The 15,883-nt window shown below is 47.3% G+C and overlaps 1 protein-coding gene across 4 annotated transcripts in view; it reads right to left on the bottom strand.

The window, feature by feature from the left end:
- The window catches only part of PCBP3 (poly(rC) binding protein 3), a 277,993-nt gene that overhangs the window by 113,655 nt on the left and 148,455 nt on the right, over nucleotides 1-15,883 (bottom strand). The window contains exon 1 of one of the 4 annotated variants that reach the window (XM_062175033.1): nucleotides 11,240-11,251. The exons of the other annotated variants lie outside the window; for them this stretch is intronic. The gene's annotated coding sequence lies outside the window, so the exon portion shown is untranslated. Of the gene's footprint in view, nucleotides 1-11,239; nucleotides 11,252-15,883 lie in introns of those variants that run through there. 4 annotated transcript variants of the gene reach the window in all.

Genomic DNA, 15,883 nt, shown 5'->3' on the forward strand with positions numbered 1-15,883 from the left:
GAAACAGTGCCCTATGAAGTCAAATCCCATATACAATGTCTTTTTTAGAGACACAAAAATGTAAGAAACAAAACAACATCCTGGGGGCTGATGTTGTAGCATAGCAGGTTAAGCCACGATGCCAGCGTGCGATGCTGGCATCCCATATGAGCACCAGTTCGAGTCCCATCTGCTCCATCTCTGCTCCAGCTCCTTGCTAATGCCCCTGGGAAAGCAGCAGAAGATGGTCCAAGCACCTGGGTCCCTGCCATCCATGTGGGAGTCCTGGATAGAGTTCCTGGCTCTTTGCTTTGGCCTGGCCCAGCTCTGGCCATTGAGGCCATTTGGGGAGTGAACCAGTAGATGGAAGATCTCAATCCACAACCCCCGGGTCTCTGTCTCTAACTCTGCCTTTCAAATAAATAATGTCTTTAATAAAAGACATTAGGGGGCCGGCACTGTGGCGTAGCAGGTAAAGTTGCCACCTGCAGTGCTGGCATCCCATATGGGTGCCAGTTCGAGTCCCGGCTACTCCACTTCCGATTCAGCTCCCTGTTATGGACTGGGAAAACAGTGCAGGATGGCCCGGGTCCTTGGGCCCCTGTGCCTGCGTGGGAAGCCCAAGTAGGCTCCTGGCTCCTGACTTCAGATCGGGACAGCTCTGGCTATTGCAGCCACTTGGGGAGTGAACCAGTGGATGGAAGATCTCTTTCTTTCTCTGCCTTTCAAATAAGTAAAATAAATCTTTAAAAAATAAATAAATAAATGACATCCTGTAAGACATACTATAGACATGCCAACAAAAAATATGAAAACTATAATCTGTAATTATTCTAGTATTTTTAACTTGGTTAAGAGACATTAAGATCATATAAGGAGGCCGGCGTCGCAGCTCACTTGGCTAGTCTTCCACCTGCGGCGCCTGCACCCCGGGTTCTAGTCCTGGCTGGGGCGCCAGATTCTGTCCCGGTTGCTTCTCTTCCAGTCCAGCTCTCTGCTGTGGCCCGGGAGTGCAGTGGAGGATGGCTCAAGTGCTTGGGCCCTGCACCCGCATGGGAGACCAGGAGGAAGCACCTGGCTCCTGGCTTCAGATCGGCGCGGCACGCAGGCCGCAGTGCACCGGCCGTAGCGGCCATTTGGGGGGTGAACCAACGGAAAAGGAAGACCTTTCTCTCTCTCTCTCTCTCTCTCACTGTCTAACTCTGCCTGTCAAAAAAAAAAAAATCATATAAGGCATTACAAATATAAGTCAGAATTAGAAGGACTAAAAATATGAGGTCATAGAAATCAAGAAAGAATTAAGAATGAAAATATTTCAAAAGTAAAGATGAAATTAGGAGACACAAGAGACCAAATAAATACAACAGAAGAAAAAAATAGAAAAAAATTTTTAATTTATTTATTTACTTGAGAGGTAGAATTACAGAGAGAGGGAGAGATAGAGAGAGATCTTCCATCTGCTGGTTCACTCCCCAGATGATCACAACAGTCAGAGTTGGGCCAGTCTGAAGCCAGGAGCCAGGAGCTTCTTCTGGGTCTCCCACATGGGTGCAGGAGCCCAAGGATTTGGATCATCTTCTACTGCTTTCCCAGGCCATCAGCAGGGAGCTGGATTGGAAGTGAAGCAGACAGTACTTGAACCAGTGCCTATACAGGATGCTGGTGCCGCAGGCGGATGCATAACCTACTATGCCACAGTGCTGGCCCCAGAAAACTTCTAAAAACTGCAAAGAGGGACTGGTGCTGTGGTGGAGCTGGCAAAGCTGCCACCTGCAGTGCCGGCATCCCTTATCGGTGTTAGTTCGAATCCTGGCTGCTCCACTTCTGATCCAGCTCACTGTAAACACACCTTGAAAAGCAGTGGAGGACGGCCCAAGTGCTTGGACCCCTGCACTCACATGGGAGACCCAGATGAAGCTCCTGGCTTTGGCTTGGCCTGGCCAGCCCTAGCCATTGTGGCCATTTGGGGAGAGAATCAGTGGATGGAAGACTTCTCTCTCTCTCCATGCCTCTGCCTCTCCTTCTTGCTCTCTGTAACTCTGACTTTCAAATAAACACATAAGTCTTTAAAAAAAAACTGAAAAGAAACCAAAGCAATGAGAAGAATGAAGAAAAGTGCTAATAGCAAACATGCATGAGCAGAGCAGCACAGGGGACACAGCTGGAGACAGCACACGGCCTCCTATCATCATCTAACAAAGCTCTGCAGGCACTGTTGGGTCATCTGCTAACATTTTATTTATGGTTATACTTCTGTTTTTAAAGGTTGCAGGGGCCGGCGCCATGGCTCACTTGGTTAATCCTCCGCCTGTGGCACCGGCATCCCATATGGGCGCCAGGTTCTAGTCCCAGTTGTTCCTCTTACAGTCCAGCTCTCTTCTGTGGCCTGGGAAGGCAGAGGGGGATGGCCCAAGTGCTTGGGTCCCTGCACCCGCATGGGAGACCAGGAGGAGGCACCTGGCTGCTGGCTTCGGATCGGCGCAACACCAGCCATAGTGGCCATTTAGGGAGTGAAACAATGGAAGGAAGACCTTTCTCTGTCTCTCTCTCTGTCTATAACTCTGTCAAAAAAAAAAAAAAAAAAAAAGATTACAGTACCTACATTTTTAAAATATTACTTGTACAATGTTTATATCATAATAGAGCCAAGCTCATAAAACCATTAAGGGAACATCTGGATTTTCCGTGCTCTAAAACGATTCATAGCCTTCAGGTGGTTCTGCCTTAGGGATGTGTAGGAGTGTCCTGCAGGCAGCAGCCTGGGGGCCCGAGTGCACATCGTGTCCAGCCAGCTCCACAGGGATGGGCTCTTCAGACTTGCTACATCACATCCAGGCAGTGCCATTTCATTTCAATTCGTTTTTTTTTTTTTTTTAAGATTTTTTATTTATTTATTTGACAGGTAGAGTTACAGGCAGTGAGAGAGAGAGAGAGAGACAGAGAGAAAGGTCTTCCATCTGATGGTTTACCCCCCAAGTGGCCACTATGGCTGGAACTATGCCCATCCAAAGCAGGAGCCAAGTGCCTCTTCCTGGTCTCCCATGCGGGTGCTGGGGCCCAAGCACTTGGGCCATCCTCCACTGCTTTCCCTGGCCACAGCAAAGAGCTGGACTGGAAGAAGAGCAACTGGGACTAGAACCTGGCGCCCATATGGGATGTCGGCACCACAGGTGGAGGATTAAGCTAGTGCACCACGGCGCCGGCCCCTCATTTCAATTCTAAAATCCCTTTGCAGAGAAATTACAAATAGCAGTCTCTTAAAGTCCTAAAATTGTGCCATTTTCTCCCTTTGACCAATGTGGCTAAGAGATTAAATATTTTATTGATCCTTATTCACAATTAATTGCACCAACCAACAAGCTATCATGTTCTACTCTATCTGCTCTCTCCTCATCGTCATTCATTTTTCCTACTGTGTTGTGAATATCTTGAAATTCTTTCACTAGTATGTGGAGTCATCTGGCTAGTTCACTTGCTTAAAACGTCCCTGGCTCACCAGCATTTTCTTCTGAGTAATGCTTTGGCAGCCTCCTTCATGTTTTGACATGCAATGTTCTCTCGTTTTCATTACTTTTTAAACAGCTTATGCTTTATTTAAAAGCATTCCAAAATTTCCAAGTGTATAATGGAGTCTAGGTTATTTTCAGCTATCATTTTGTGGTAATTTTCCACTTTTACTATATTTTATGATTTCTCCTTTTGAAAACTAAGATGTTCATTGAAATCAAATACACAGCAGATATATTTGTGGATAGTTCTGGTGTGTTTATAAAAGAGGAAGGAAAGAAAGAAAAGTATATTCTTTGTTGAGAATACAATTTGTTAAGAATACTATTCAGGGGCTGGCACCATGGCACAACAGGTTAAGCTGCCATCTGCAGTGCTGGCATCCCATATGGGCACCAGTTTGAGTTCTGGCTGCTCTACTTCTGATCCAGCTCCCTGCTAATGTGCCTGGGAAAGTAGCAGAGAATGGCCCAAGTGTTTGGGCCTCTTTACCCACGTGGGATTCCTGGAAGAAGCTCCTGGCTCCTGGCTTCAGCCTGGCCCAGCCCCAGGCATTGCTGCCATCTGGTGAGTGAACCAGCAGATGGAAGATCTCTCTCTGTCTTTCCCTCTCTCTCTCTGTAATTCTGACAGAAATAAATAATTGTTTTAAAAAATGCTATTCAAATCCTTCATAACTATTTGTTTTCTATTAATTTATTAACTGGAGCTCCCATATGGTATTGAATTTATTCATCTCCTATTCTTACATAAATTTCATACTGCGTAATTATGCACATGAAAGTTCATGATAATCATATCTCCTTAGGTTACAACTTATCAAAATGAACTATCTTTCTTCTATTTAATACCTTTAACTTTTTTCTTGAAAATAACACTGCTAGGCCTACTTTCTGGTGATCAACATTTGCTTTGTACACTTGCCTTAAAAACTGCTCTGTTTCTGGATCCTATAAGACTGTGTTCTTTCAATAGATAACGTTTTTTATAAAATATCTAATTATTTGAAAGGCAGAGTGTCAGAGAGAGACGAAGAGGTAGATCTTCCATCTGCTGATTCAGTACCCAAATGACCCCAATGGTTGACTGGTCTAGGCTGAAGCCAAGAGCCTAGAACTCCAGTGAGGTTTCACACTTGAGTGGCAGGGCCCAAGCACTTGAGCCATCATCTCCTGTCTTCCCAGGCACATTAGCAGAGAAGTGGAGCATCTAGGACTTAAACCAACGCTCAGATATGGGATGCCAGTACCACAGGTAGCAGCTTAATCTGCTGGGCCACAATGTGGATCCCATTAATAGAGAAATTTAACCCATGTATTTGAACTAATGCCCACATAATGTCTTGCCTTATGTATTTTTATGGTTTCTAATTCTTCCCCATCTACTGTCTTTTGGTGAAATGAGGTTTTCTTTGTTCCAATGTTTTCCTCTACAAAACTGAAGTTATGCTTCTGTGCCTCCTCCTCTGATGCACCTGACTACCCATTAATACATTCAATGCAGATTTGTATACCAAAGGCCCAAGTGGCATCTAGAGATTCCTGTGAAAATGACCTGATGTTTAATAAACTTTGATTTTTCTCCTCTTGTCACTATATATACTATATACATATGCGTGAGATCCCTAATAGAAATGCTTAATTTGTACATCAATATGCATTAACAATTATTTAGAGCAGTGCGTCTGGATATTTACACTGGATATTTCTGTGCTATTATTGATGGCACCAAAACTCGTTCTCTTTTATAATGGCTGCTGTGTTGATTTTGTTAGGGTACTGGGAAACAGGCTGGCAGCCCTGAGGCCTTTGATGATGGAAGACGTCTCTCCTCTGTCATTCAGTTTGAATTCTAATCGGACTTTGTCTGAAACTGCAGGTTTGAAATAATTTTTCCCCAAGTACTTTGAGGAATATTGTACTAATTAAATCTAGATTACAGTTTGCCACGGAGAAGTCTGAAGCCAACTGATGGTCACATCTTTATGAAAAAGCAGATCCCACCTGCATTTGTGCTGCTGACACATGTGGGCTTTCTGTCAACAGAAGCCTGAAGTCCTGATGCAGAGTGTGCAGATGGTTGTGTTTTCTCCTTCCCCTGTGAAACAATGGGCAGTCCTCTGATGCATCCTGGGCTCTGGGAAGTGTTCTAGATCCTCCTAACTCTTTCACTACCCTTCCCTATCTGTCTTCTGCTTTCTCCTTATTAAACTCCTACTAAACAGAAGATGGAGCTTCTCAAAATCATTTATGGTCTCAGCTTTTCTTCACTCCACCCATCAGTCCTCCAGTTTGCACCTGCAGCAGCTCTGGCTCCACCCACTCTGCACCTGCAGCAGCTCTTCCTTTTTGCATTCTGGAGCCACACTCAATCTAAGTGACTGAATTCTGCAATAGCGCTTGGTACTGTAGATCTGCATCTGAAGTAGTTCTTGGCCTATCCATTAGTCTAATCACTGATTCCTACTTCATTTATATTTATCCTATGATTGAAGTTATTCCAGTTGTTCCATTTTGTACATCTTGCTTTCCAAAATATTTGATTGTTTCTTTTGAAAGAACAGGGATTTTTGGTATCTTCTTGTCACTGTACCTTTCAACATATCCCTTAAGCATTCTTTTGTGTCTCAGTGCTTCTCCCTCCAGCTATGTGGTGGTCCACAGTTTTTCTTCTTGAGAGCCTTGGTTTGTTTGTCCTGGACACAAGTTCTCTTCACTCGGGCCTGCCTCCCGTGTTGCAGGGAGATGGCAGCATTTTCTGTCTTCAGGAAGTGGCTTTCTGTCCCTGTCAGGATTTGGTTTCTGGCCAGGACACAATTCTTGATGGCTTTAGCCCTGAGCCCACATTGTCCACCTTCCCTGCGAGCGTGCACGTGTCCCTGAGGCTTGCCACGCAGCACCAGTCTCTGAGCGAGTGCTTCCCATCAGTCCTCTCCAGCTCCTCAACCCACAAATCCCGAGCAGTGTCCTGATGCTCACTGCAATCCCCACCAAGGCTTTTCTGGATCTTTTCTGTGATGTCTGAATCCCACAAACTCTGTTTCGATCTCTTAATAATTAATAATTGATGAAAATGTCTGATTGCTGTTATCCCCCTCTCCTAGACCAGCTCTCCTGGATCCTCTGTTACTGTTTTAAAATTTGTCATTTCTGGGGCTGGCACTGTGGCATAGTGGGTAAAGCCTCCGCCTGCAGTGCCAGCATCCTGTATGGGCACCGGTTCGAGTCCTGGCTGCTCCACTTCCGATCCAGCTCTCTGCTATGGCCTGGGAAAGCAATAGAAGATGGGCCAAGTCCTTGGGCCCTTGCACCCATATGGGAGACTTGGAAGAAGCTCCTGGCTCCTGGCTTCGGATCAGCACAGCTCCAGCCATTGCGGCCAATTGGGGAGTGAACCATCAGATGGAAGACCTCTCTCTCTCTCTGCCTCTCCTTCTCTCTGTGTAACTCTGACTTTCAAATAAATAAATCTTTTTTTAAAAACCTGATCAAGTCAATTAATTTAAAAAGTTTGTCTTTTCTGAGGATTATGTTTTGGGTGACAGCAATCAATACTCTCAGGTAACCATCCTGCTATTAATAAGAGGCTGATTAGCACTGTCTTTTTAAAAAAGAAAACTCCATTTAGGTTTTTTTTTTCACAGGCAGCTGACAAGCTACCCAAAGGCCAGAAACCCCATTTTCAACATCAGGTTGAGAACAGCCCCAGGTATGGCCTGCACTTGCTCTGAGCTTGTCCTGGGAAAGACAGCCCTGCAGACACATAGGCTGAGTGGGGTTGGGGACAACTTGCTTGAGGTCTCAGAGCAAAAGAGAAGAGAAACAGGGCTCTCACCTGAGTGACCGGAGCAAGGAGAGGCTGTTGGCCCAAGAGCAGGCACGGCCCTGGCACGAGGCTCAGCTCCTTGGAGCAGTTCTGGCCTGGAAATGAACTGCAGATTCTCTTTCAGGAGCAGAAGCAGACAGGCACTGTGCATGCACTGAAGACTTACCCTGCAATTTCCCTGTTGTCTGTAATTACCCCGTGCCACTACGTAACACTCGCTGTGTAGCTGAACAGTTGGCAGTTACGATGGAAACCAAATCCTCTAACTTCACACAGTAGTTGTCTTGTTAAAACACTGCTCGGCTGCACCCCCCTTCAGCAGGACTGGCTTAGGAGCACCACCACCGCCAGGGAAAGCCGAGCACAGACCCACCCTCCCTGCCGCCTCGGTGCCTCCCTCCAGAGCTTCTCTCCTGTCCCTCTGCCCAGATCACACTGAGGTCAACACCATCCTCTGCATTTGTGTTTGGCTCTCTTTGTCCTCACTTGCTTCCCTATCCTTGCTTGCCAAATGTCACAACACTAGTAAAATGTCACTCTGCCCATTCCACAGAGACTCAATGCAGAGGCACCTCACCTGAGGAAACACAAACCATGCAGTGCACATCACAGAGCAGAGCCAGCCTCACATGTCCTGTTCTGGTCATGGTTCCAAAGCTTCCAAATCCTCCTGACAAATCATAATTTGAACCACACGGAGCTGCTTTTTATATGAAAAAAGGTGAATGCATAGATTTCACATCAATTCCTCTCTCTTCAAACTCTGCCGTTCTCAAACTGAGCTGATGACCCTCAGAGAAAGGCCCCCTGGGATGGACTTCCATATCTTAGCACTTCACCACTGCCTGACACTGGCTAGTGGGCCAGCCTACTCCTCTGGTGAGCTCTTCCTCTCTCACACACCTGGGGGCTGACCCGGCCAACCTCCTGCCCTCCACAGCAGTTCTGCTGGTTGCCAACACCTGCAAAGAAACAAGCTACTGTTCCTCCCACTTAAAAATAAAATTTATTTTGGCTTCCTTCTCAAGTGCTCTCTTGCCCTTTGCAGTAAAACTCTCCCAAACTTGTGCCCAGTACCTGCTGCCCTTCTCTCTCACCTGCACGCACTCATACGCGTGCACCCACCCATGTGGTTATCCAGATGCATACACTCATATGCGTGCCCCCACACATGTGGTTATCCAGATGCATAACTCATACGCGTGCCCCCACACATGTGGTTATCCAGATGCATAACTCATATGCGTGCCCCCACCCATGTGGTTATCCAGATGCATACACTCATACATGTGCCCCCACACATGTGGTTATCCTGATGCATACACTCATACGTGTGCCCCCACACATGTGGTTATCCAGATGCATACACTCATACGTGTGCCCCCACACATGTGGTTATCCAGATGCATACACTCATACGTGTGCCCCCACACATGTGGTTATCCAGATGCAGAACTCATACGTGTGCCCCCACCCATGTGGTTATCCAGATGCAGAACTCATACGTGTGCCCCCACCCATGTGGTTATCCAGATGCAGAACTCATACGTGTGCCCCCACCCATGTGGTTATCCAGATGCAGAACTCATACGTGTGCCCCCACCCATGTGGTTATCCAGATGCAGAACTCATACGTGTGCCCCCATACATGTGGTTATCCAGATGCATAACTCATACGTGTGCCCCCATACATGTGGTTATCCAGATGCATACAAACGTGTGCCCCCACACATGTGGTTATCCAGATGCATAACTCATACGTGTGCACCCACACATGTGGTTATCCAGATGCATAACTCATACGCGTGCCCCCCACACATGTGGTTATCCAGATGCATACACTCATACGTGTGCACCCACACATGTGGTTATCCAGATGCATAACTCATACGTGTATACCCACACATGTGGTTATCCAGATGCATACACTCATACGTGTGTACCCGCACATGTGGTTATCCAGATGCATACACTCATACGTGTACACCCACACATGTGGTTATCCTGATGCATACACTCATACGTGTGCACCCACACATGTGGTTATCCTGATGCATACACTCATACGTGTGCACCCACACATGTGGTTATCCAGATGCATACACTCACTCATAAGTGTGTACCCACACATGTGGTTATCCAGATGCATACAAACGTGTGCACCCACACATGTGGTTATCCAGATGCATACACTCATACGTGTGCCCCCACACATGTGGTTATCCAGATGCAGAACTCATACGTGTGCCCCCACCCATGTGGTTATCCTGATGCATACACTCATACGTGTGCACCCACACATGTGGTTATCCAGATGCATACACTCATACGTGTGCACCCACATGTGGTTATCCAGATGCATACACTCATATGTGTGCACCCACACACGTGGTTATCCAGATGCATACACTCATACGTGTGCCCCCACACATGTGGTTATCCAGATGCATAACTCATACGTGTGCACCCGCACATGTGGTTATCCAGATGCATACACTCATACGTGTGTACCCACACTTGTGGTTATCCAGATGCATACACTCACTCATAAGTGTGTACCCACACATGTGGTTATCCAGATGCATAACTCATACGTGTGTACCCGCACATGTGGTTATCCAGATGCATACACTCACTCATAAGTGTGTACCCACACATGTGGTTATCCAGATGCATAACTCATACGTGTGTACCCGCACATGTGGTTATCCAGATGCATAACTCATACGTGTGTACCCGCACATGTGGTTATCCAGATGCATAACTCATACGTGTGCACCCGCACATGTGGTTATCCAGATGCATACACTCATATGTGTGTACCCACACATGTGGTTATCCAGATGCATACACTCACTCATAAGTGTGTACCCGCACATGTGGTTATCCAGATGCATACACTCATACGCGTGCCCCCACACATGTGGTTATCCAGATGCATACACTCATACATGTACACCCACACATGTGGTTATCCAGATGCATAACTCATACGTGTGTACCCGCACATGTGGTTATCCAGATGCATAACTCATACGTGTGCACCCACACATGCTCATTCACATAAGCACACGCTCACACTTTTGTGTGCTCATGGGTGTGCACTCATGCACAAATACTCATTCACATCCATGTGCACACATGTACTCACGCACTCCTGATGCCCCTCTTTCTTGCTCTGCTCAGCTTTTCACTGTCCAGTTTCCTCCATCCTGAAGTCCACTCTGGAGAGCAGTCTCAGGGACAGTGCTCGCTGACAAAACTGTCTCAAGCCAAAACAAAGCCTGGCATAAAGTGCTTCGTTCCTGTTGGCCAAATGAATCTGTCGCCTCTGGAAAGCAATTCAATTCTTCCGACCTCATTGAGAATCATCCCTAAAACTCCTTCTTCCTCTGAAATATCTTGTGACCTCCGCTGTTTCTAAACTGGCAAGACTGCAATGAGGCAAGTCAAAGAGCTATCAACATTCTGTGTAGATGCAAAGTAACAGTCACCATATACTGTAGGTCATATCATTTAAAGAACAGAAATTTTTTCCATTTCATTACAAGTTAATCTGTTAAAGGAAATAATCAGATGAGAAGCAGGTCAGCAGCGGCGAGGCTGTGAACATAGCCTCTTTCAGGGGGCTCTTGGGACACGGCCAGTGAGGGATGATGTTTGGGGGGTCGGGTGCCATTCAGGGTTGAGAACCTCTGAGGAGACAGTCAAGCAAAGGGAGCAACCAGGAACCAGGAGCAGCCCCAAGTCAGGAGAAAAGGGGTGGGTGGAGATCTGGGCTGAGGTGGATCAACCAACAGGCACTGAGGATAGGCAAGGTGGGTACAGGTGGCAAAGCAGGTCAGGGCAGGCAGGGTCACAGGTGGCTATCACCTGGAATAGGACAGGGCCAGGCAGGCAGGTCACCAGCAGGGGTAGATGAGAGTACCTGGGAGTGTCTCCTTCTCCCGGTCTGGGGACGCCTGTCCTGCCAGCCCACCTGCTCCCCGAGGGTGAGACACTGTCCATCTACCAAAAAGCAAGTGAGAAGCATCACATCACCCGATGAACCTGGCAAGGCTGATGCTAAGGCCCACAGGCCACATCCTGCCTACCTCTTTTGATTCCTTATCATTCTCAATTTGGGGAGTTCACAGGACACTTTGCTACTTGAAACTGGGTGTTGCATCCATCTGCAACTGCCAAACACTATTCTAGGGTCACAGGCCCCAGTGAAGAGATGGCCATTCTTCCCTGACCATGCCCTCCATTGGTGCCTCCTCCTGCCCAGAGGGTTCCCCCCTCCTTTGCTCTATCTACTCAAAGATCTTTACTCTTCACTAACTGCAAGTGTCATCCAAGCTACAGCTTGAAGTTTCTGTGTTTATCAAAGCTTCAAAGCTTCTGACTTAAACTCTTGGGCAGTCTGACCCTCAGTTATGGCAGAAATACATTTTTTAAACCTGGCAACACATCTCTGAAGGGTCAAAGGTGACCAGGGATGCTGTGCATGTGTACGTGACAAGGAGAAAGGACCCACAGCATAGACAGCTGTCAGCCCCACCTGCCACATCCCCTTCTGTTCCAACCAGCACTGCCAGGGGAGGAGGCTTCTGGATAGAAAAGGCAGCAGGGAAACCCTTCCAAGAAACTCAGATAAAACCTCAAGATCTAGGCATTCTTCAAATCACACCCAGGGAATTATGTTGTAGACACTGGCACTAGGATTATGAAAACCTGAGAAGGAGCCAAGAATTCCGAAGCACTGCGTTTGCCAGCACGTTCGTGTTTATTACAGCACACCTAGTCCAAGGCAGGTTCAGAGGCCGACACTACCACCAGGACTTCCACACAAGAGAGCCAGGCTAAGAGGGAAACCAGTGGCAGGGTGGCAGGCTGGGAACTCCCAGCGCAGTCTCAGTAGCTCTCCCAGAGCCCGAGCACAGGCCTCCTGTCCCAGCAAGTGTGTGCCTCTCAGGGCTGTGGATTCGAGGAGGGACCCAGGAGAAAAAGTTCCAAAAACTCCTTCAAGGGAGGAGTGTAAGTCTAGGAAGTGCTGCTAGTTACAGATGTTACTGACAACTATTCTGTGCTCCTTCTAGGTAGGAACAGGGATGGTGCCAGAATTCCTGTGCTCAGCGTGTACTCCTAGGATGTGGGTGAGTCGCTTCACTTCATGTTCCAGGTCTCTCAATTACTAAATAATATCAACACACCACAAGCTGGAATGAACAGAGCAGTATATAGAAATTCCTATATTAACAACAGTAATCATTAAAACACTTCTTAGGTGGTTTACTTAACTCTTCAGAATGAAAGATATTTCAGTACAAATAGTGATGAAAACTAAGGCTCTGCTCTGTGGCAGAGCTCACAGTCACTGCTCACATGCCCTGTGGGCCCCACCTCAGACTTCAGTGAGAGCACCAGTGAGGTGCTCCTGGCTGGTCCTACGCCTGAGACCATCCCCGCCCTTGCATGTATCTGGGAATTCCTCCAAATCAGCACATTCGGAGCTACTTCGGCATAAGCAGTGAAATACTGCACATTTTGTATTTCAGACATGTTTGCAATCAATCACCCCCCATCAAACTGGTGATAGGTGCGTCTCCCACTACTGCATGCACTAAAGGCGACAACGTGTCTCTCAGCACTGTGTGTGCTAAAGGTGGTGAGCTTCTCTCCCAGTACTGCACGTGCTAACGGTGATGAGGGCATCTATCACACATGTACGTCTCAGCACTGCGTGTGCCAAGGATGACAGCTATCTCTCCCAGTACTGCACGTGCTAAAGGTGATGAGGGCCTCTTCCCCCTCTGTGTGCTAAGGTGATGAAGGTGTCTCTCAGCTCTGTTTGCTGATCCGCTCTCCATCGTGTATCTCACAAGTTTAGCGGTGGGATTCATCTTATTTAAATTTTTTAAAACCACAAACATTTGAATGAGTCTTTAATTTTTTTAAAAGATTGATTTATATATTTGAAAGGCAGTTACAGTGAGAGAGGGAGAAACAGAGAGACAGAGTGAGTTCACACCCCAAATGGCCCCAACAGCCAGGCTGGGAGAGGGTGAAGCCAGGGGGCAGGACCTCCTGTGTGGGTGGCAGCGGTCCAAACACTTGGGCCATTTCTGCTTTCTCAGTTGAATTAGCAGAGATCTGGATAGGAAGTGGAGCAGCCGGGACTCCAATCGGTGCTCATATAGGAGGCCAGCATTGCAGGTGGCGGCTTAACCTGCTGTACAAGGCCAGCTCCGTCAGTGTCGTTTTTATACCCAGTGAACTTCTGTGCTTTGTGCATGTGTGAGTCACGCTTGTGACCTTTGTCCATGAGGCAGAATGACCGTGACTCCCCCGGATGACAAGGACGACCACCCTCACGGGTCGTCCAGTGACACTTAGTTCTTTGGGGAGTCTCTGGCTGGCCTCCCAGGCCCCCACATATCAATGGCTGAAGGGGCTTGAAGCTGGAGTTCTCCCCTGTGCAGCTCACCCCGCACCATCCTCCACAGCTCTGCTGCCTTTCTGCCACGCTGCACTGTTAACTCCTGTCCTTGACTCTCATTCGCAGCCACTGTGCTTTGCATTTGGGGGTCACCACTGCCTCTCTGTGGTCCCCCTTCTCCACTCCTCTGTTGGGGCCCAGTTCCTTCCTCAGAGAGTTATTTCGACAGGGTCTGTGAAAACCGTTCTTCCCAAGTCCTTGTGTGTTTGCAACGTATTACTGAAAAAAACTTTCTTCCTCTAAGATTTTGTGTATTTTGCCACACTTTTCTAGCAAGAAAACTCGATGGAGACATGTAGGGCCAGCCTGACTGTTCTCCCTGATAGATGACATAGGCACAAATATAAAAATAGATAAAACTACTGAGAAAAGAAGAGATCCAAATGGCCAATAAGCACATGAAAATGTGATCAGATTCAGTAGTAGTCTAAGATACACAAATTACAACCAAAAATAGATGTGCACACTGGCCAGACTGCTCCATGTGTAATCTGGCCATAGCTTACCAAGCACTGGCAGTGACAGGAGCAACGGGAACTCACTAAGACTGACTCATTTGTTCTAAGAACCTTTCTACTATTGGGGGGGGGGGTATCCACGAATTTTAATGGAAAAATGATACAGGGGCTGGTGCTGTGGCACAGCAGGTTAAGTTGCTGTTTGTAACAATGGCATCTCATATTGGAGTGCTTGCTTGAGTCCCAGCTGCTTCACTTCTGATCCAACTCCTTGCCAATGTGGCTGGGAAAGCTGAGGATAATGGCACAAGTATTTGTTCTTCCCAATACTGCCCATGGAACACAGTCCTTCCATGCTTTTAGTGGAAATAGTTTTATAAAGAAGTTGGTGACTGTCCCTTTTTGAAACCATAATGCTGGGCTGGCACCCTGGCTCACTTGGTTAATCCTCCGCCTGTGGCACTGGCATCTCATATGGGCGCCGGGTTCTAGTCCTGGTTGCTCCTCTTCCAGCCCAGTTCTCTGCTGTGGCCCAGGAAGGCAGTGGAGGATGGCCCAAGTGCTTGGGCCCCTGCACCCACCTGGCTCCTGGCTTCAGATCAGCACAGCTCTGGCTGTGGCGGCCATTTGGGGAGTGAACCAACAGAAGGAAGACCTTTCTCTCTGTCTCTCTCACTGTCTAACTCTATCTGTCAAATAAAAAAAAAAAAAACCATAATGCTTCAGTATTGCTCCATATTTGTGGGTACTTTAAAAAATCTTGGAGCCAGTGTTGTGGCATAGCAGATAAAGCTGGTGCCTGTGACACTGGCACTCCATATGGGCTCCACTTCATGTCCTGGCTGCTCCACTTGTGATCTAGCTCCCTGATAATGGCCTGAGAAAAGCAGTGGAAGATGGCCCACGTGTTTGGACCCCTGCCTCCACGTGGAAGACTCAGACAAAGTTCCTAGCACCTGGCTTTGGACTGGCTCAGCCCTGGCCATTGCAGCCACTGCGGGAGTGAACCAGTGGACCAAAGATACCTCTCTTTTTCTCTCCTTTCTCTAATTCTTTCAGATAAATAAATAAATTTTTAAAGTCTTGGAAGTGGGTTTAAGCAGTAAGTTTACCTTGATGCAAAAATTTTTGAAATCCATGCATACTCACAGATTACTTACTGACAGCATTTTTCGGTTAAAAAGGTTAGTGTACAGGGTTGTGGAGAAAGATGCTGTTGTCCAAAACTGGGACAGTTTTTGCAAAAGTAACTGGGGGGAAAGTGGCCACTGGAGCAGGCATTATATGTGAGAGAAGTTCTGCACTTTGCTGGTAGAATGCAAAATAGATGAAGGAAGTAGAACGGCACCAGCCAGACAAATGAGAAGACATGCTTAACCAAGGATGCAGCACTTCCACCTCAGGGACGCGCTCACGGTGCGTGCAGTGTGAGAAGTGTGCGAGACCAGGGGCCTGTGTGGCAGAGACTGTGGTTCTGGCAGAGTAACAGGCCACTCTAAAATCTGGTTACTTTTATGATTCTCTCTTGTCTTCAGTTTTCAACAAATGATACGTGCTCAGCTATGAGAAGTCTGTCATGCTTGCTTGCTTGCTTGTGTATTCATGCCAAGAAGCTGCTTCATAAATCTGAATT

The sequence above is a fragment of the Lepus europaeus genome, chromosome 2, assembly GCF_033115175.1.
Source record: "Lepus europaeus isolate LE1 chromosome 2, mLepTim1.pri, whole genome shotgun sequence".
In the NCBI taxonomy this organism is placed as follows: Eukaryota; Metazoa; Chordata; class Mammalia; order Lagomorpha; family Leporidae; genus Lepus; species Lepus europaeus.